General features: G+C 42.6%; 1 long non-coding RNA gene across 1 annotated transcript in view; it reads left to right on the plus strand.

Moving 5' to 3' along the window:
• The first annotated feature begins 1,540 nt into the window (after positions 1–1,540).
• The window catches only part of LOC310833908, a 37,157-nt gene continuing 18,517 nt past the window's right edge, over positions 1,541–20,180 (plus strand). Inside the window, exon 1 of the long non-coding RNA XR_014558997.1 lies at positions 1,541–1,738. This is a non-coding gene — a long non-coding RNA (uncharacterized lncRNA). The remainder of the gene's footprint in view (positions 1,739–20,180) is intronic.

A 20,180-nucleotide genomic window follows, 5' to 3' on the forward strand; every position in this document is an offset into this window, starting at 1 on the left:
CAACAGAACCATTATTCCCTTCTCCTACCCATGCATTTCCTCAATCTGTTTTTGGCATTCCCCCAACCATTTGGAGCAATTGGAGAAGGGGCAAAAGCATACAGGAGGCAGAGAGGGTGCAAGTTCCACTGTAGTGGTATAAATCCAGGTGGTTCAGGAAAAAGGGGAAAGTGGATGGGAGGTTCCATTTACATATCACCCCTGCTATGTTGCAGTTGAAGCAAATGAAGAGACCGTCTCTGCTCATCCCACCATGATCCCAGTCCCTGGAGGAGGCATGTAGGACATTTCATATGCATAAAAATGGGTATTGGTCAGCTTTAATGTATTTTTAATCTTTTGTTGGAAGTCGCCCAGAGTGGCTGGGGAAACCCAACCAGATGGGTGGGGTATAAATAAAAAGTTGTTGTTGTTGTTGTTGTTACTTGAATGCTTGCTGCCTTTGTGATAAATGGCTCTTTTGATCACCTAGTTAAAGGACATGTAAAATATGTATTTTATGGTAAAGCACATTGAACAGTATTGAAAAATATGGGGGTTTTTTGGAGGGAAAGGCATACAGCAATGTATACAATAATACATATAATTTCAAAGCAAATGTTTAAGGCATTCTTTTAAAAAATCCACACAAAACGGGAGGCATGGACCTATGACTGAGTGCCAGCAACAATGAAATTAGGTGGAATTAGGAAGATTTGTCCATCGCTACAGTGGAATAGGAATCAATAGGAAAAGACTGAGCTTCTCATTGGAAATATATAAATGAGCTCAGCACCACCAATAGAACTTTAAGTATGTATCAACTTTGATCTGCATGAACTTCTGAATAAATGGTGGGTTTCTCCATTCCAGGTCCTTGTTTATACTTTCTGGCAGTTAAATTTGGCATGGATTAAAATTCTATTTCTTCCGCAGGCTGGGTGTACATAATGCTCATGAAACTGAGACGAATTACAGTGGCTCAGCTTAGGTGCTGCTTTGACAGAGACCACATGCCAGTTTAAATCACTTCTGAATTGTGAGCACTATTCCAAATGAAGGAGATGGTGCCAATTCTGCTGAACTGTTTAGAGTGTTCAGGGTATTTGGATGATGAAACTAATAAGCCTTCCAGGGTGGTTACTGCTACCAAATGTGAATTCAATAGCTCCATGCATACAGCTCATTATGATGCTGTAAATTAGAATGGATAGAAATGAAACAAAAACTCAGCCCCCAATATTTATCAGCTGAATGTCAGTATCATCCAGGTGCCTAGCTGTCTCCATCAATCTCTTCCATGAGTATCTAAAGTAGAATACACAGAGGTGATCATTTCTTCTGGAGTGACTTCATTTGTTGAACATTTGTTTACAAATTAAGGTTGCAGAGGTTGTATGAAATGGAAGTTTTTATTGCAGCCGACAGACAGCTCCTAAAGGCCTAGTTACCCCTGACATCATTCACACAATTAGTATCTGAGTTACTGTTTCTGTCAGGGGTAGAATCTGAATTGAGATTGTGGTGTGGGTTTAGGAAGCATCTTTTACTCCGACCGTGATCCCAATAGGCTGCTGTTTGCATCCTGAACAAGCCTGATGGCAATGGGAGTTTTCCTTAGCAGCTGTGGTGTGCTCAGATGGGATCAGCACCATGGCAGAAGCAATGGTATAAAGGCCTCTATCCATCTAGCTGTAGCTCCATCCACTGGCCAAAGGAACTAGAACCACCGACCGCTATTTAAGGAAGAACCAGCAAGGTAAGATCAGCCTGGCCTCAGCTGGGTATATACAGTCACCTCATTGTTCTGACCATGAAGAACTGGTCTTCCTCATCTGGGTTTCCCACCTGTTTTCCTTTTCTTGTGTGTCTTGTCTCTTTGGCAGCCATCTCTCTCTCTCTCTCTCTCTCTCTCTCTCTCTCTCTCTCTCTCTCTGTCTCTGTCTCTGTCTCTGTCTCTGTCTCTCTCTTCATGTGAGCCACTTTTGGGGTGTGGGGAAATTCTCTTCTGAAAAGCAGGATAAAAATACAGTAAATAAAAGCATTTACTCTGGTGTCTAGATCACAACTGGTCAGTTCTTTTGGAAACAGCAGCATGGTAAAAGAGGGGCAATTTAACTAGATTAGCAATTTCTTCATAATATAAGCACAAAAACCTACTCCCATGCCTCACATAGCCAATGAAGTGTATATCTATTTAGGTGCACAATATTCTATTATCATCTCCAATGCAATATTTGGCAAATCTACATCTTGATGTTGATGAAGTTGTTATTAGTAGCACTCTAAAGAGCTGTGACAGATGAGATAATATTGTCCAGACCAATTAAATAGAAACTGTAAAGAGGAAACTGGTGTTTGTGGGGAAGACAGTCCTAACATGGGATAATGAGTCTAACCCAGTGGTTCTGACGTGAGGGAGCACTTCCCTCGTTTATTCTGCCTATGCCCCCTTAGAAGTCTGCCACACAGCACCCCTGAAACTCAAGTTAATTACAGGACCACTTATAAGAGACTAAAAAGTATTCAGATTAGTGCATGGGGCTGCTGCTATGGACCTAAGAGAAAGCACTTTTGAAACTGTCATTTTGACTGCTGGAGGTGGAGGCTTGCCAAAAGCTTCTTGAAATGCTCTTTGTATGTTAGACTTTTGTAACTTGCATTTAATCTTGCACTATGGTTACTCCACCACCATTGCCTCTGCTGCCTCTTGGTTCACTACTGTTCTTCATGGACACTGTGAACCTGAATGTGTGTTGGTTTCATGAGGAAATGGTCAGTGGAAAACTGCCTACCAGTAGGGAAGGGAGTAGCTAAGGATTCTGTGATCAACTGAAGTGTCTCTCAGCCTGGAAAACAATTTTTAGCTGTTGGTTCAACTGGACCTGCTTAGAAAGTGTTGTTTTGTGGGATTGTTGTTTTTTTTCAAAAAGAAACTCTGGATAGGAACAATACCTTCTAAAAAAAGGAAAGCAATTTGAGGGCCTTTTGTAGAGGGAGAGGGAAAGAGACGGCTTTAATGACAGAGAAATCACTGTGGAAATTTCATTCATCAGTAGCATCACCACCAGCAGCTTAAATGCAGTAGTTAATAACATCCTCCCCTCTCTCGTTCTGAGTCATCTTTCCTCTTTCACATACAAAAATTGAGTTGTTGACTTCCTCAATCTTTTTCTTCCTGGACAACCCCTGCTTCTCCATCAATACATCATTGAGGCATCTCATTTGTATGATGCATAGCAATAATCCATAACTGAAATGCAATTACTCTGATGATAAACCACAAAGTGATGAGGGCCAGCTGCTGGGGCTGTCTTTTGTGAGTCTTACTAACAGTTACACTATTATTTAAAAGTGATTATTTGTGTGGGGTGCACATGGGTGTGTGTGTGTGTGTGTGTGTGTGTGTGTGTGTGGAAGGGATAACTACTGGCTTGGAAAGGCTTCCGACTAGGAAATGCCTTTCCTCCAACTCAGCCTAGCACATTTATTCTTGGTTCACAAACAGAGCAATTTAACTGAAGCAAGCAATTGCTTCCCTTCCATGCTGAGGGTTAACCGATCTTTATCTTTGTTACAAAGTACTCACAGGATCACATGATGCGCATCAGGTCAGGCAACTTCCCCCTCTATCTCAGCTTTGTCTATTCTCACCAGCAGCTCTTTTGCCAGGGTCTAAGGCAGAGGCGGCTGGTGTGGTGGAGCACAGCCCAAATCCCTATTGTTATGGTCACTGGCCAGCATTAAAGAAGCAAAATAAGGAGCACAAAGAAGACACTATAAAGTAGCATAGAGTGAGTTAGTTAGTTAGTTAGTTAGTTAGTTAGTTAGTTAGTTAGTTAGTTTTTTAAAGCATCAACGTTCTAAAAGTTATGGTTGTATCCTGAACTCCAAAGAGGAGAGTTGCAAAATATCTGGGATGATCTCCTGATGGGTTTTGCTTGCTGCAGCACAGCAGTTGGCCACATGGGGAGTGGTAGATGCATTTTTATCAGGGGCGGGGGGGGGGGGAGGGCTGCCCTCCTAATTCCAGTCTCACTACAGTTTACCTGCACTATAATGGAGTGAGGCAATGTAGCAGTTACACAATTATATGCCCCCCTCTCCTAAACAGGCACAAAAGAGAACTTTGAAAGGCTGCAAACAGTGTCTGGCAAACAGTGTAACATAAGTGACCCAGAAGTCATTAAAAAAAAATAAAATGAATTTCCATACCATGCTTATTTCATCACCCTCTCATAATTGGTTAAAGTGTGGTGCTGATAACACCAAGGTTGCAGGTTTGATCCCTGCAACTAATATCCCTGCAGCTAATATGGTCGCTGCATATTCCTGCATTTCAGGGGGTTAGACTAGATGATCCTCAGAGTCTATGATTCTATGATAAGGGGAAGAATAGATTCCACCATTCCTTTAAGCTATCTGGTCCCCCATCTGTTCTCCTTTTTGATTGTTTTTAAACACTGTAAACCTTCAGCAGCTTGTGTTGTGCCTAGCTTGTCTGATTTTTGTCAGAGTTGACCCAGAAGTCACCTTGCACATATGCTAAACAAAAGAGAATAAAAGCCACAACTGCATGCATCCCAGACATGGGAGCCCTCTGAATGTTATCTCTCATTTCAGAAGCTTCGTTGGCTTCAGCACTTGGAAGCACTTTGCATCCCTGACTGCCTTTGAGGCTCATTTTAAAGTGCTTTTCCTCCCCAAGCTTGTTCTTCATTCCATGCTTACCTGGAGGATGCAAGTAGACTTTGAGAAGCAGACCACCCAGGTGAACTATAATACAGTAGTATAAAAACAGCAGGTGACTGCAAATATATAATATAATATAATATAATATAATATAATATAATATAATAATATAATATAATAATAATATGTGATTGTGGTTTAGTCAATAAGTCGTGTCCGACTCTTCGTGACCCCATGGACCAGAGCACGCCAGGCACTTCTGTCTTCCACTGCCTCCCGCAGTTTAGTCAAACTCATGTTTGTCGCTTCAAGAACACTGTCCAGCCATCTCATCCTCTGTCGTCCCTTTCTCCTTGTGCCCTCCATCTTTCCCAACATCAGGGTCTTTTCCAGGGAGTCTTCTCTTCTCATGTTGTGGCCAAAGTATTGGAGCCTCAGCTTCAGGATCTGTCCTTCCAGTGATCGCTCAGGGCTGATTTCCTTCAGAATGGATAGGTTTGTTCTTCTTGCAGTCCATGGAACTCTCAAGAGTTTCCTCCAGCACCGTAATTCAAAAGCATCAATTCTTCAGCAATCAGCCTTCTTTATGGTCCAGCTAATGAATTCTGTCTTTAGTTTCCCTATGGAGTTCTAATATTCTGCCCCATTCAAGATGTTATATTACCCTGAGAAAGCAATAAGTAAGTAAGTAAGTAAGTAAGTAAGTAAGTAAGTAAGTAAGTAAGTAAATATGCCCAGAGGTTGTTCACTTTTGGCCACAATCCAAGGCAGATTTACTTTCTGGAGCCAATTGGAGCCAATACACCCCCTCCCTGCTACTTTCATCCTTGGCTAAATTCTGAACCCAACCCTCTGTTAGTACAGAGACAGCTAAAGAGGGTTAATAGGACTGCCTTTTTGAGCTATGAAATTAATCTGTGGACATATGCTGATGGTTGCCTGTGGCCAGAATTCATTATAAATATCACCCAAGTTAGGGCTGCCATACATTGCCAGGATTTCAAAGGCAGAATTTATGTCCAGGGGAAATTTCTGAAAGGTGGTGCTTTGTCCAGGAGTCAAGTCAATCCAGTCAGGGGGAAATACGGGGTGTCCTGGTTTTTACTACTTGAAATATGGCAACCCTACCTGAGTTGGGTTTTTCTGTGGTTTTTCATACCTGATTTCCTCTTCCGATTTTGATGAGTTATTAGCAGACCTTTATAACAGAACACATTTTATGAATAACAGCCAATTCAGAGTCTATTGTATTTGTAAGGGCATAAACATTAAGGGTAAATGTTTGACTTATTTAATGACTGCCCATAAAGAGTATATAAAACAACACTCGACTTACATTGGGGCTTTCAGCTATTCCAGATTTCCTATGTTTGAGGGCAGGAAATGGACTGATTGTCATCACTGAAGAATTATGCTGGAATGGAAATTCTCAAGGTTGTTTGCCATCCATCATTTTAATGTTAGCGTTATCATTCCTTCTGGCCTGACTGAATTTGTATTGTAATCTCAAAGAAAGCAATCACATTAAACAAAAGACATTTATGTCTAAATCCCCCAAACAACTTTGGATTATAGTTATTTACTGTACACATGAAATTAGAAACACACTAACAGTGATACAAAATGACAATCAAGGATGTGACACAAAGGTGCATGTCATGGCAGTGATAAAAACAAGTTAATTGCCATTTCTTTTGAACCAGGGGCTGATCATACTCTAATTACTATTATAATAAGAAAACTCCCCCCACTTTGATAAATGCCCTGTCAAATACCTCTGTCATTAAAAGCTCATATTAAAACCAAGAAGCTAGAATATATGACAGGTTATGAAAAGAAATGCCAGAAGGCCTAAGATCTGAAATCCTTAAGGAAGTTCATATTTTTATTACATTGTGGGTGATTGATATAATCAGTTCCATACTATTTTCACTCTATGGGGATATGAATCACCTGTTAGTTTAATGGGTCTTGGGTTTGCTCCCAAACAAAAAAGTGCAGGGCTACAGTTTTTGAATGTGTACAAAAGTTCATGTGAATATACATATAAATGAGATACTGTTATCATACACTAAATAGAAAGTAAAAACAACATTGATTTACATTCTTTTGAAAAGAGGTGTCCCAAGACTCTAACTTGCCTCAAAGTCTCTTTTCGAGGCTTGTGTCTCTAATCTTAAACTTTAGGAGTGCTGCTTTAGTTTTTGAGGGGGCCTTTCCTGTGGTGGCACCCTGACTTTGCAAAGCCATCCCCAAGGAAGAATGCCTGGCAGTGACATTACAAGCTTTTTTGCATCAGATGAAGACCTTTCCATTTGTAATTTTAGATTGTGGATGGGTTTTCTATTCTTCCACGTGAGGAGAGCAGATTAAACAGGCAAGACACAAGGCTAGGACCAATTTATTAATTATAATTTGTGATCTGCATAGGAGCACTGGTAGGCTCTCAAATTTTAGCAGTGCCCTGTGCGGTGCTAAAATTTGACCCCCCTGCCTCTCATGCTCCATTCTGCAGCATTGTTTTGGTGCCTCCTGCAGGGTGGCAACCAGTGCAGACACACCGGTCGCAATTCCCCAAACTGCCTCCGATAGATGAAACCAATGTGTGGGAAATACCGTATTTTTCCTTCTATAACACGCAGATTTTTTCTTCTAAAAAGGAAGGGGAAATGTCTGTGCGTGTTATAGAGCGAATGTGTGGTCCCTGGAGCCGAAAAATCATGCAAAAATCAAATCGTGGCGCTGCACGCTGCACGGAGAAGCGAAACCTGAAAAGAGGAAGCGGCTGCTTTCCTGCATTCTGCCTCAGGGTCTTACTGCCCACCCTCCTTTGTTTCGTTGCTGTGTTTGCTGAAACGGAACAAAGAGCAGGGAAAGCCCCTCCCCTCCAGGCAAGCTCCGGTGCTGCTGGGGGAGAGGGAGAGAGAGGGGGGAAGGGAGAGAGAGAGGGGGGAGGGGGAGGGAGAGAGAGAGAGGGGAGGGAGAGAGAGAGGTGGAGGGAGGGAGGGAGGGAGGGAGGGAGGGAGGGAGGGAGGGAGAGAGAGAGAGAGAGAGAGAGAGAGAGAGATGGCTGGCTTGGGTGGGGGGAAACTTTTGCCTTTCTTTCCTCCCTCCCGTTAAATCCCTCTCCTGCATTCTTAGCCAGCTGCTTCTCTGCACACCCCTCTAATGTCCCTTCTTTGTTTTTCCTTCGCTCCCCACTTAAAATGTGGTTACAAAGCATGGATCCTCAGGATCTTTGCATTGGGTCACCCCAAATTCACCATCAGATCACCTAGCATGTCCATGGCTACAGCCTGCACCAAAAAAATCACGCACCCACTGTTGCCTGGGGCTGCAATGGTGCAAAAATGTGGTTAAAAAGCATGGATCCACAGGGATTCTCAGGATCCTTGCATTGGGTCACCCCAAATTCACCATCAGATCACATAGCATGTCCATGGCTACAGCCTGCCCCCCCCAAAAAATCACGCACCCACTGTTGCCTGGGGCTGCAATGGTGCAAAAATGTGGTTACAAAGCATGGATCCACAGGGATTCTCAGGATCTTTGCATTGGGTCACCCCAAATTCACCATCAGATCACATAGCATGTCCATGGCTACAGCCTGCCCCCCCAAAATCACGCACCCACTGTTGCCTGGGGCTGCAATGGTGCAAAAATGTGGTTAAAAAGCATGGATCCACAGGGATTCTCAGGATTTTGGCATTGGGTCACCCCAAATTCACCATCAGATCACATAGCATGTCCATGGCTACAGCCTGCCCCCCCAAAAAATCACGCACCCACTGTTGCCTGGGGCTGCAATGGTGCAAAAACGTGGTTACAAACCATGGATGCACAGGGATTCTCAGGATTTTTGCATTGGGTCAGCCCAAATTCACCATCAGATCACATGTCTGTGGCCACAGCATGAAGCACAAAAATGATACATCCACTGTTTCATTCAGAATGTTTTTTCCCTTGTTTTCCTCCTCTAAAAACGATGTGCGTGTTATGGTCAGGTGCGTGTTATAGAGCGAAAAATACGGTATTCCAAAATAGTTATGAGGCACCTAAGTCTGTCAAAACTGGGTGAGCCTATCCTACTGAGAAGAAAAGTGGCTTTAATTATTTCACCTCTCCCACTGTCCTACAAGTCTTCAGGTGATGAGGAAGGCCTTCTTGGTGTCCGCTTGGTGCCCCAGAACTTTAAGTGAGTGGTGCAGATTATCCAGAAACTCTGTTTGCCTGAAAAGTGCCTCAGGGTACTTGCTAGCTGTGCAAACCTGTTCCCTTTCCCACACACAGTTGACAATTCAATTGACTTATTTGACTTGGCCCTCACCCTGACCTACAGAATGGAATACACACGCAAATAAAATCCTCTACTGGCTAATCACTGATAAAGATTTCTAAAATTTACAGAAATGAGAGTACACCAGCGTTATGCAAATCGGTGTTCTCTTTTTCAGTCTCTCTCTCTCTCTCTCTCTTGTGATGTGTAACTGGCCCTCCTGGTGGGGGACCCCTGACGTTTCTCTTTCCCAGAGCCCCTTAAATTTGCTCTTCTTCCTCGGGGCTCAGATTTGCTGTGGAAAGCTCAGAAGATATTGTTCAGTCACAGATGCCCCATCTCACAAAAAGTGGTCCAGTTTGGCATTCCTCGAGGCTGGTTACAGTCATGCTCAAAGTCATTTTCTGTGAGAATTGGCTCCTTAGTCTTTTCTGACACCTCGTCAGCCAGTCGTTCAAGTTGAACTACATGAGGGATTAAGATGGGCATACAAGAATCCAGTGAAGATCCTCTGGAAGGCTTTTGCAGTAACGCTAACTTGTGCACAATCGTATGGGCAGATAAACATTTCTGTTCACCTCATCTCTAACTTCAAATAGATTATATACCATAAGTCCTAAAACTCCAATATTCCAATCTTTATAGCAATAGTCCATTTTCTCTAAAGTGGCATATGCATCAGAACCTGGTCGAAAATTCGATAGGCCCTTTAGTTACCACTCAGGGACAGTTAAATAACAAATGTAGCAAATAAATCCCCAAAACAAAAATAGGCCTGTCAGTTTCACCTTTCGGGGGTGATAGATTATCTCTCTAACCTATACTTATACCACTTCTGAGTCTTATGTGTTTTCCGGTAATTTTTGTTTTCATCTAACCACTTCCTTTTAAAATAAACGTTTGTCATGTTAACTTTTAGGCTAACAGCTGTTCAAATTTAAGGTAAACTTTACAAAATGAAGGACACTTGATGGTGAACGCAGTTCTTAGCTTATCAGTGAGTTAATCAAGACAATCAACATAAGCTTTGTAAGAGACAAACAGCAAACCGGAGCCCCTCACATTAAATATAATAAAAATATTATTTATATGCCAGCCATATGACTGGGTTGCCGCAGCCACTCTAGCCGGCTTCCAAGAAAATATTAAAAACACAATTAAAACATGTTACCAATGAGCTTTGCAAGAGGTTTATTGAAAATAAGCTTTGCTCTGGCTTTGAACTTGCAAAGGTGCTTTGTAGGTAGTACCAGAGAAAAAGAGGTCCATGCGTGCCTCACAAAACCTTGTCATCTATCCATCTATCCATCCATCCCTTTCCATGCCTTCCAAGAAACTTCTATTGCTTTGAGCATGAAAGGGAAAGACTAGATTGAGATATGGAAGGTTCATTAAGACCAGAGCTGGCCCTATCGTTAGGCAGTGTGAGGTAACTGCCTCAGGCTACAGAAGCAGCTGTGGGTGGGAAGCAGCTGCAAGATGATGGAGGACGAAGCTGTCCTGTGCACAACCTGCCCTGTGCCCCCTGAGCTGCCCTCTGATACAATAGTTCAGTTGACTTCTGAATAGGGAATGAAGGGAGATCTCTATCTTGCCCTTTGCCTCAGGCACCAAAATGTCTTGGGCCAGCCCTGACAAAGATACCCCCATTCCAAATTCCCTCTAACATTCCATTTTCTCCATGTTTCTCAGTTGCAAGTGGATCATCACCAATGTGTAACTTTTAAAAAGAAAAAGTTTAAGGAAGAATATCGAATCTGAACACGGTCCGCTCCACAGATACTTCGACACAGAGAATTCATGAGGCAGTGAATGCCTGAGTTACAGGCCAGGTTTTCACTGTCTCTTTTTACAGAGGATTTTTTATATATTCGATTTTGAAATATGTAAGTGTCCTTCCGTCAGTATATCAGGATTGCAAATATATAACCTGGAACCATATAGATCCTTTGAAAAGCCTTGCTACCTCCAGCAGCTTAAAGGCTTCCAAATATCAAAGACCAGGCTTAATCTTTTCTGTAAACCTTTGTGCAGTTGCTTTAAAGTACTCCCTCCCCACTGCCAAAGACCTCAAAGTATAAAAGTGAAGTCACATAAATACATCTTTCAGATGAACTGCAAAGTGATGTATGGGGGGAATAGTGCTGTCAAGAAAAATAAAATAAAAAGGCAAGCCATATGAAGCCTCCAAACTCCAGCAAGCTACATTAAGAGTGTGAATTGAAGTGGACAACCCATTTCCCCCTGAAATACATTTTGCCCATAAGTTTGTGTTGCAGTCTTAAGGCTGAAACAGATATCAAGAAGAAAATTCTTGACTTGATCTTCTCACTTTTAAATGTATACTTTGAAGCAGTGGTGATCCAGTTGTGAACAGAGTCATGGCTCCAGAGGTGCATTTTTTTAAAAAAACAACCCACTGTATTGTTATTCCCAATGTAAATCACCTGCTGTTAGCACCACTATGGAAAAAAGAGGCTTGACTTAGGTGCCTGTGTCCCCCCACCCCCCACCCCACAGCAGCTTCAAGTAATAATTGGATTTGGAAAACAGTGTGAATGGAGAAGGTTAAATCCACTGGGGGACATCTGTGGCTCAGAGGCTTTGCTTTGCATGCAAAATGTCTCAGGGCTGAACCCTGGCATTCCAGTTAGGGCTGCATAAAAACTCCTGTCTGAAACCCTGGAGGCTTGTTGCCAGTAAATCTGTGTAGGCTGGTGTAGTTAACATGGTGCCCTCCAGTCTTTTGCAATTAGTTTATTTTGCACAAGTCTCTATTCCATTTCGTTGTCAGTAGATATAGAAATATATGGAGGTGGTATCCAAATAACTGGGACGTAGGTGGCGCTCTGGGTTAAACCACAGAGCCTAGGGCTTGCCAATCAGAAGGTCAGCGGTTCGAATCCCCATGATGGGGTGAGCTCCCTTTGCTTGGTCCCTGCTCCTGCCAACCTAGCAGTTCGAAAGCACGTCAAAGTGCAAGTAGATAACTAGGTACCACTCCGACGGGAAGGTAAACAGTGTTTCCGTGCACTGCTGTGGTTCGACACAAGCAGCTTAGTCATGCTGGCCACATGACCTGGAAGCTGTATGCCGGCTCCCTCGGCCAGTAAAGCAAGATGAGCGCCGCAACCCCAGAGTCGGTCACGACTGGACCTACTGGTCAGGGGTCCCTTTACCTTTTTATCCAAATAACTAATTCCATCATTGCAAGGAGTTACACTTGTATACTGGAGCTTTCCCCACCTCCTACCCCTATGCACCCCATAAATATTTTGTGGGAGTTGTCCCAATTCTCCCAAGTGAATTTAGGGAGGATGCGGACACATGCAGGTATGAGGGGACAGGAAGTTCCATCGCACATGAGACTAAGGAGAGTCCTCCCCTCCCTTTAGTAACTTCACAGCAAGAATTAACAAGCAGTTCATATTTTATAATCCTTTTTATTCAGTCATCTGGTTGCAAGCAAAAAGCCACATCTCTCCACAAGGAGAGCAGTTGACTACTCTAAATCCTTCCCCTTCCATCCCCAGCAACATCCTGGGTGCCAACGAGAAGTTCCTCATCCTCTCTGCATTCTTTGTTTCTAATACGGATGGACCTCCTAGTTCTTGGGGAAGGAGGGCTTCCCACACTCTCTAATGACATCTCTGCTGGCTGTTCCCTCCTTTCTGTTTCTCTTTCCATTATCTTGTAACTAGGCAACTCCTGTGGAAGCTGCTCAGTGTCTGTCTCTCTCTCTGCTCCTGAAACCGCTGGAAACAGGAGAGGGTGAATCTTCCTCCTCCTCCTCCTCTTCTTCAGAGAGAAGCTGATCAGCCTGAGAATGCATTCCCCAATCCTCAGATCCAGACCATTCCCTGACAGGTGACATTCATGTATAGAAAGAGTCCATGCCTTTATGGAAGTTGAACAGGTTGATGAAAGGCAGTTCCCATCTTCCCTGAACACTAGCTGCATTGATGAGGCTGATGGGATTTGTAGTCCAAAACATCATTCACTTGATGTGTAGTGAATGCTGACCTAGATAGACTAATGGTCTGACTTAGTCTTTAAGTAGCTTCCTATGTTCTTTAGATCCAGCCCAATGCTACTGGTCCAATCAAAACCGAGTTTCCAATGGCTTGTGTATCCTGCCCTACCCCCCATAAAGAAGAATGGATAGTTTCAATGATGAATATCTTCTGTTGCATCTGTTCTGTCCCATAATATTTTGAATGTAACTGTACAATTCTATACATATATAGAAGCAACACCCATTGGTTTTCAATAAGGTTTACTTCCAGAGAACTGTGAACAGGACTGTAGCCTAAATGTAAATCACACATTGAATAACTTTAAATACCATTGCATTATTTGATCAGATTATACAGCTCACTTTGGGTAAATCTGGAAAGTGTGACCATGAGACAGGATCAGATATAGATCTCTGGTAAATTCTGGCAATTTCTGGATTTCCTATAAATGTAGGATACTTATCCGGAATCTTACAGTGTGACTGATCTATAATATGCAAGTGCCTCTGCATATAATTAAGTATCACTTTCTCATGCATTATAACATCAAACTAGCTTATCAGCTCATACGGAAAAACAGATGGGTATCATGTAATCAAGAATAATCCAAAGTAAGATAAATAGTGGCATATTTAATCATCTCCAATCAGGATTTCTCAAGAAGAAAAATGCCCTTCTGAGAAAGGATCAGGGTTCCAGAAAGTGAATATTTGCTATTTGGATAAAAGACTATTCATGTAAGAAGGCAAGTACTACACCTCGCAATTATCTTTTCATATTTGACTTTGAATAAGAATTTTCAATTCACTATCCAGCTTTTGCCTCCTGCTTAATCCTGAAATTAAACTTCTATTTATGGCATCAGCACCTGTTGCCATGGAAATGAATGTGATGATCCAACATTATGGATTCACCAGAGACGACGGTAGGAGGGTAAGAGGGCTGGGAAAGAGTAAACATTGGTTCATTTGACTTTCTCTCAGGATTAGCAAAGGAGGAAAAAGTAATGGGGACGAGAAACAAAAGAATGGCTTTACCAAATAGCTTACATTATAATTGTGAAATTTGAATGGTGTTTGCTCTTCTTGTACGGAGCAACTTGCAAAGCAAAGTGAAGGTCATGGGCATCTGCACAGTGTGATGTGACCACCAGTGAATTTTAGGACCTCTGATTTTTCAGATGAAACAAAGTGTGTAGCCCAGGAAACTTTGTAGAAACTTCCAGGAATCAAACTTTCTAAAATGTAGGTCAGGTATCTGCCTTCCTCTCAACCTCAAGTGATGAGGGTGGAAATTGTTGCTGATCTGATCTCTTTCACGTTCCTAACCTTGGCCAATTTTGGTGGTGATCTCTGTTTTTTTTTTTTTTCAACAAAAGAAAAAGGAGAGAGAAAGCTCTTTTTGCAAAATACAGTGTTGGCTTGATTTAATATTACAGCTTTGCAAAAGCTTTGTCCCAGGACTGTACCATTTTGGCCTTGGGTGGTAATCAACTAAGTTTTACTCAGAATAGACACATTAATGTGACTAAATTAAGCCCATTCATTTTAACTAGTCTACACTGAGTAAAACTTAATTAAAATGTAGATTGGTATTCTACAGGAGCTTCTTATGAGTAAAACGTTGCTGTTAAATGACTAAGTGTTTTAAATGGGTTTGGGGCTCACATTTTGATAAAGGAGATATTTCAAGAGAAATGTGTGGTTTGACTTTCATGTGCAAACCTGTAGATAGGGGCTTGATGTTGGTCCATGCTCCTTGGATATCACTATTGGGAGGGGCAAGCTGCTCTTCCTTGAAAATTCCCACCCCTTTGCCATGTTTCTTGAGCTGGGAACCTTTTTGCTTCTATTTGCTGGGTGCCCCTACAAAATGAGATCCCTACCAAATGGGAAAAACCCCTTCTTGGAGGTGGCCTCCAATCTGTACAATGCTGTCCCTTCGGAGCCACGCTTGGTGCCTATGTTGGTCATTCCTTTGGTCCCCAACCCTTTAAACACTATTATATCTAAGCAAGAGTGTGCCCTCTTCTAAAAACTTTAGTTTGTGACAACATCTCACTTTGGGGGGACCATACAGGGTACAGATGAGGCATCTAGATGGCTCTAGATGCTGCCAGACTCCAACTCCCATCATCCCTGATTATTGACCATATGGGCTGAGGCTGATGGGACTTAGAGTCCAACAATATCTGGAGAACCTCAGGTTAGCTACCCTGGATAAAGGGCATCTGTGAGGTGCCCCTGCCCCAAGCCCAGCCTTGGTCAACCCTTTAAATACTTACAACTTCCTAGATGGTGCTGGGTGTTGCGGGTTATTATTTACAAATGAGGGAGAAAGGAGCAGATTAGATGGTTCTACATTTTTAGGGTAGACATGGCCTAATTTAACCATGCTTCCTCTAGTATTCCAGACAGCTCTGTTGTAAGTGGGTTCAGGCTGACCCAGGCTACACCTCTCTGACTGAGTTAAGCACTTGAAATTGAGTATTTATTTGTTACCCAACACACTGAATGCTAAACAAGAAGCCTGTTTTTTACAAATAGTTTGTTGTCGCTGTGGAAACTCTGTTTGAATGGTTGCTGACATGCCAGCATCATGGGGGACAATAGTTCAGTTGTGAAGTACATGCTTTGCATGCAGAAAATCCTAGATTTAATACTTCACGTCTCCTGTTAAAACAGGTAGCAGGTAGGGTGAAAGCCATTTGCCTGAGAACCTAGAGTACTGCCACTTCTCAGAATTGACAATAAATACAGCGCTAGATGGAACAATGGACTTGTATCAGTCTAAACTGGGCCATTGTAATATGTTGTGCGGGAATGTCTTCTGTGTATGATGAGAGATGCTACACTTCTCTCTTCCTGATTTTGGACAAATGTAGATGGGAGAAAAGCAGCACCGTGTTGCTATATTGAACCAGGACCCTTGTTTCCTGGGACTTTCTGTGTTTAGCCCCTAAAACCTCCTTGACATATGAAACACCATTGTGAAAAATTCTACTGAGTCTAACGTTCTCTGGATTGGCCAGGTTTGGTATTTAACAATAGTCATTAGCCTTCTCTGACCTTTCTTGGTTAGCAGAACAGTATTGTTGTTGTTTAGTTGTGTCCGACTCTTCATGACCCCATGGACCAGAGCATGCCAGGCACTCCTGTCTTCCACTGCCTCCCGCAGCTTGGTCAAACTCATGTTTGTTGCTTCAAGAACACTGTCCAACCATCTCGTCCTCTGTTGTCCCCTTCTCCTTGTGCCCTCCATCTTTCCCAAAATCAGGGTCTTTTCCAGGGAGTCTTCTCTTCTCATGAGGTGGCCAAAGTATTGGAGCCTCAGCTTCACGATCTGTCCTTCCAGTGAGCACCCAGGGCTGATTTCCTTAAGAATGGATGTGTTTGATCTTCTTGCAGTCCATGGGACTCTCAAGAGTCTCCTCCAGCACTATAATTCAAAAACATCAAGTCTTCGGCGATCAGCCTTCTTTATGGTCCAGCTCTCACTTCCATACATTACTACTGGGAAAACCATGGCTTTAACTATACGGACCTTAGCAGAACAGTATTAGGCTTGCACATTTGTTTGGGGACAAATGAAACCATTGAATTGGATAGTGATACTTCTGTTCAATTTTTATATATCTGACCAAATGTGGTAACTTACAGACATGAATAGGTTCCTTGTTCATTTCTCTTATCCATACCTATCCAGACTAGGTAGGGTGGAGATTAAGACTTTTCTCCAGCAGAAACGGAGGACTAGTCGGTCAGTGGCTGCCTCATGGTGCCTCCTACCATTTTCTTTCCCCCAAATGCCCTACACATTGTATTGTTCTGGAATATTTTGGGGGCAGGGGGAGCAGCCAGCTCATACACACATCCTCACCAGAATAGTAGCTGCATGGCAAATATAAAAAAACTCAGTAGAAGAAAAAGAAATACATGAAAACTGGTGTAAGTAGCAGGAGCATATGGAATGAATGTATGCATCATGAAACAAATGTGGTTTTGAGGAATGAATGGTGAAGGGGAAAACATGTTTAATAAAATAATAATAATAATAATAATAATAATAATAATAATAATAATAATAATAGAATTCTGGGTGGGGGAGGAAACCTCATTTCTTACACATCCCAAACTCTGCTTGTTGTACATTAGGATCTAATTTCTTGCTCCCCAGTTTGGCAAGTTTTCTCGATTGTCTTCAGTTGCCCTACTCCACATCCAGCAATTTGTTAGTAATAATAATAATAATAATAATAACAATAATAATAATAATAATAATTTATTATTTATACCCTGCCCACCTGGCTGGGTTTCCCCAGCCACTCTGGGTGGCTTCCAACTTAACATTACAATACAATAATTCATTAGATATTAAAAGCTTCCCTAAACAGGGCTGCCTTCGGGTGTCTTCTAAAAGTCATATAGTTGTTTATTTCCTTGACATCTGATGGGAGGGTGTTCCACAGGGTGGGCACCACTACCGAGAAGGCCCGAGAAGGCCCTTTGCTTCTCATGGTGAGGGAACCGCCACTCTGGTGAGACAGTCTGTGGGCAGGTAGGGGTTCAGCCTGCATACCAGGTGGAGCTAATAGACAGCTGCCCTGGACACAGCATTGACCTGCGCCTCCATGGAATGCTGTGAGTCCAAAATGACTCCCAGGCTGTGCACGTGCTCCTTCGGGGCACGGTTGCCCCATTCAGAACCAGGGAGTCCCCCACACCCACCCGCCCCCTGTCCCCCAAAAACAGTACTTCTGTCTTGTCAGGATTCAACCTCAATTCATTAGCCACCATCCATCCTCCATCCATTTACCTCCAGGACCCCTGGTTGCTCAATACACCCCCTCTCAGTTTAGATTTGGTTATGGCTAGCCACAGTCCTAGTGTGGTCCTGATAATATCCTACAATCCCTGGTGCATGCACACATTTCAATCAGAGTCCATAACACACTTCAGTGTGAGCACAGAAAGGCACTTGAATGTCATTGAGATCCTGGTCTTAAATAGTTTACATGGTTTTGACTGCCTCCCCCCCCCCCAGCATAGCACACATTCTACCCCACCCTCTGGTAAATAATCCACAAGTCATCTATTCTAAGCAACAGGATACAGGTGTCTACTTCCTTTGATACACTGCCTAATCTATTGGGGTTAAATAATAGATCACATATCTGTTCAATTAAAGCACTGCCTGTAGCCTGGTAAGCTGACTGATAGCTAGATCTGTTATATTCTCTCTCTTTAAAGCATATGCACACACAAGTCTCATCAAACCGAATGATCTGTCATCTGTCCAGGAGACTTATCAGAGTAAAGAGTCAGTTACCTGAGGTGCAATTAAAACATTAACAATGTTTCAATTGCTTAGGAAAGCAAAGAGAATGACCACCATCTTTCTCTGTCTATAAATTTTAAAACAGCATCCTATGATATATTACACTGTTAATTTTTGAGGCAACCTTTTGCAGCACTCAGGCAAAAGTGTTCACTGCTGGCATGAACACTGAGACAGAAACATGAGAGGCAGCCCTCTGGGGATATATATGTTTTGGAGACTTTTGCACAGCATTAGACACACAATCAAGCAAGACATGCAATCAGCAGAATGACATGTTGCCATTCAGAATGAAGATGTCCAGATATCCTCCATATAACATTTCCCCAGTATGTATTGCATTTCCCTAGGAGTTTAAGTCTAAAGGTTTCCCCTATTGTTCGTAAGTAGGATTTACTGTGTGCTTAGTGATGAAGATGACATTCGACAGGTTTCTGAGCATTCACTTATGGAATTATTCACTGGGGCTTTTATGTTGTAAACCACCTGTGGTGTTTGGGTGAAAGGTAGTATAATTAATTAATTAATTATAATAATTTTGTATTTGTTCAGTCCATCAAGAGCTGCACAATAAATTCTACAGGTTTAATGGGTTAGTATTCCCAGTCTTTTACCATGAAGGGTAGATTAACTTCTAAATTAGTGCAGTCACCATGGAATAATCTGTTTTGCCACCACAGTTGGAATGAAGATGGAAACAAAACATACAGTGTCAATAAAGGCCACAGCTGTTTTAACGTGGGTTCTGAGGGGATCTGCAGCATTATCACCTCCCTGCGTTTCTGTGGACAGAAGATTAACGAGGAGGTAGGATGGAGATTCCTTCCCTTTCCTCATCTAAAAGACACCACCTTGGCTCAGAATTTAGCACCCATGAATGGCAGATGTGAACCATTACTTCAGTGGCACACCTTGTGGCGCCCCCTGCAGCGCCCATGAGGCTTTGCACTTTATCATGAAGGTGAGTTGAAGGGTGAAACCAGTAAGCCCCCCCCCCAGTCTTCCCAGAAAGGAATAGGCAAGGTGAAGCCTACAGGGCCTCATGAGCTTTTCACTATTGTCTACCACCACCATCACCCCTGGGTCCAGATGGCAGGAATGGGAAATGGCAGGACCAGGGATCAAATGCAACTCTCCAGGTCCCTCTCTGTCTCTCTCTGGCCCTTGGGCCTCCCTTGGCCAGACCACACCCCTCACCTGCCCCACTTCACACAGTTCTTTTGCCTGCATTGAACTCTTGTTTCCCTGAATGGAGAGACCAAAGCGTAGAAACCTCTGGCTTTTGCATAGCTGAACTATACCTACTATGCAAAGGATGCACAGACAAAGCAAGCAGAAAAAGCAGCAGTGATCCAGCCATTTTACAATGCAAACAATTGTACTTATAACAGCTGCAAAAATCACAAACACAAAGAGCAAGCAGTATTCACAATGAAGAGATTAAGCAGCAAGGGAATCAACAGTTTATATGCCAAGGTAATCTCAGCTGAAATTCCTACAGAATTTCAGTTTCAGCAGCTGTAAGGACCCCTGCCCTCTTTTTCACCTGGCCACCTAATGAAGAAACTTACCTAGCTGCAGATGTCATTACCAAATTGTATCTAGCTATCAATATCATAAAAAAGCAGGTATGACTCCATGTTTAACCTAGAAAGTCTAATGATGGAAGGAGGAGAAAGGGCAGAACCATGGTGATTGCTTCTGAACATTTCCATCTTTGCAATGGCTTAGCAAGCTTATCTTCCACAACCATAGTTAAGTTGCAATTGATTATACATCAGCTGGGGTGACACTAGGAATAATATATATCAATGGGAAAGTCTTCCGATGATATGGAGTGATTGCTGCCTAATGTATGCTGCAATTACTCAAAGGCAGAC

Source organism: Podarcis gaigeae (assembly GCF_964106915.1).
Source record: "Podarcis gaigeae genome assembly, chromosome: 1".
NCBI lineage: Eukaryota > Metazoa > Chordata > Lepidosauria > Squamata > Lacertidae > Podarcis > Podarcis gaigeae.